Here is a 2,882-nt window from a genome sequence, read left to right as displayed (position 1 = left end):
GAAAATTGTATATTTAGAAAAAAAATCACATATTTGAGAGAAAAATCACATATATTTAGGATTTTTTTTTTTATATTTTGAAGAAAAATCACATGTATAGGAAGAAATTGACATATATTTAAGAAAAAATTCATATATTCACATATTTTCTGCAAAACAATTTCTATTCTTAGATATGTATTTCTTTGATTCAACTTAAAAAACCTATGTTTTTACAGTCAATGAAAAGCTGAGATATGCATATAACTTTTCTTTTTAGAGTGAAAACTAGGATTCTTTTTTTTGAGTTTCAAAATCGTGAATAGAAACATGCTCTGTAGACTAAAACAATCGAACAGTCTATCTTTTAGACAACATTTCTCTCCAATCACTCTTCAGCTAAAGGTGATCTTGATGGCGTTGAAAAGGTGATTGCAACTGAATTGCAAGGAGTTATGCTGCCAAGTTAGTTCCTTGAGAATCTTTTTAACATTCATGACTAGACTCTTTGCTTTGTAGACACCTAAATTTTACAAAAATATTATTTCTGAAAATTTTTTGAACTCTTGAAACAATCTTCGTGAGGATAGAACCCCTAACCCAAGCCTTGAGCTTAGACCAAGTCAAACCTTGGTAAAAAAAACTTTGCTTGAACCAAGCAAGGGCTTGGTCAAACCTGATCAAAACCCAATACATAAACTGATGCACATGGGCAATGCACGTAGATGCACGTTAGCACATGAGTGCTGCATTACTGTAGTGGTGGTGTACATTGCCCGCCGATAGTGCAACGACAATTCTTATTACCTGTGCAATATCCAAGCGGATACTGCAGTGGCACTGCACATTGCCCGTTGATAGTGCAGTAGCCTGGATACTATAACGCTGCTTCACATTGCCTGTTGATAGTGCAGCGTCAATGCCCATTATCAATGCAATATCCACAACAATGAGTATTGCCGTTGCCCCAGGGCCTATAAATAGGCCTTGGAACCCTCCATCCTAAACCATATGGGCCTTGGGTGTTCTTCTTGGGAGTGTGTGCCTACGTACCTTCCACCTTAAAACCTTTTCAAAACCCTTTGTAAAATCCTCCAAAATCTAGAAAAACCTTGTTCTTATTTGGCTCACATCTCGATACATGAAAAGAGTTCAAAGCTTCGTCTGTTCGATGTGTGTTCACCACCAACATCAACCTCGGTCTATCTAAGCCCGCGATGAGCTCTCTTCTCCCATTTTCTTCTACTTTTATGTTATCTCAGGCATTTTTTTCTTGATTATCCAAGATTTTTCTAAAGTTCTTGATTTTCCAATACTTTATTGTTTTTCAAGCTTTTCTTTAGTTTCAAGTTACAAAATCTTGGATTTTCTCACTCTTCTTCAAATTCATTTAAAGTTATCCCATGTTTTTCAAAAATCTAGTTTAGGATTTCTCATATTTTTATAAAACATAGTTTAGGATCTTTAAAGTTCTCATTTGAAGATTTTTGAGATTTCCCACATAATTGTCCTAAAACTCTTACGATCTTTTGGGGTTTTTGATAGGCTTTTCCATTGCTTGTTAAAATCTTTACTTCATGCTTTTCCTAAGCTGCCCTATATTCGCAACTTGGTATTCATTATTCTTTAGGTTCTAACTTTTTTAGGTTTTTCAAGTGCCTCATTTGGTAGGATTTTCATATATATATATATATATATCAAATTTCAAACTTAAGATTTCTTAGGATTCTCTTTAGCTATCCAAACCCCCATTCAAAATATCTTTTAAATTTCTATTTCAAAATGCTTTGATTTTCCTTTAAAATCTTAATTTTTAGGTTCTTGTTTGATATTTTTTAGTTATATATATCTAATTGCTTGCCCTCTTTGTGTTTTTTCTATTTTTTGAGCAATGGTGGTGTATCTCACACCACAGGGGGGCGGGCGCACCCAAGTACTCAAAGTTGAGGTACACAACACACAAAGAAGATACAAATTCAATTGAAGCACAAGTGTTGTTGGAGCTATCCCTCGTCAGTAGAGAAGGAACAACCCCAACTCTACATGCGGGATCCCATCACCTTTCAAAATGGAGATGAGTTAAAGTAAATACTTTTAAAGTATTTAAAAAAATAAAACTAAGAAACGAGAAGTAGATTGGGGATCCTCTCCTTTCAGTGGATCTGTGTTGCCCCCATCTTGGGTGTCCACATGCATGCTTCTATGTTGTGGGAAGGAAGCTGTGAGAAACTAAAAAAAAAATGATCTGGGAGCTGTTACAGCCTTGGTTTCAAGTAGGGTGGCAAAACCTGACACGACCTGCCAACCCGACCTGCTTCTTAGGCGGGTTTGGCTTAAACGGGTTCGTGTCATAAACTGGTTGACCCGCCTAACCTGTTTATTAAACGGGTCGGGTTCGTGTTAGGGGCATGCCAACCCGCCAACGCGGCTGACCCGTTTAATAAACGGGTTAGGCAGACGGGTCAACCTGTTTACCCAACCCGGTATTGGTTTCTCATCGATCTTGGAGTTTTTGACTGGTTGATGCTTGGATGCTGCCGAATTATTGATTTTGGTTAAGAATTTATGTGATTTTTGGTGATGATTCATTGCGCATTTGGGTTTTCATGCTTATGATCAGACTGTAGGCAATCCCATAAATGGACGGAAACATGATACTTGATCCTTTGTTTTAGGCACTTTATCTCGTACTTTCTTTCAAATCTATCGCACTCAATGAAGATGATCATCAGATAATTGGAATCCTTCAGAGAAGGTAAGTACTTAGGAGCCACGAATGAAAGAAATTAAATCATAGTGTTCTTCAATTGATATAGATTTCAGATGTTTGTGTGTATTGAAGAAGCGCTTCCATGTTAGTAATCTTGGGGTGAGAAGCCACCTTTTATAAGGGTAGAGTTAAG

This window comes from Nuphar pumila, chromosome 4 (assembly GCF_984573655.1).
Source record: "Nuphar pumila chromosome 4, dmNupPumi1.hap1.1, whole genome shotgun sequence".
Classification (NCBI taxonomy): Eukaryota; Viridiplantae; Streptophyta; class Magnoliopsida; order Nymphaeales; family Nymphaeaceae; genus Nuphar; species Nuphar pumila.
This window is presented reverse-complemented; position numbering follows the sequence as displayed.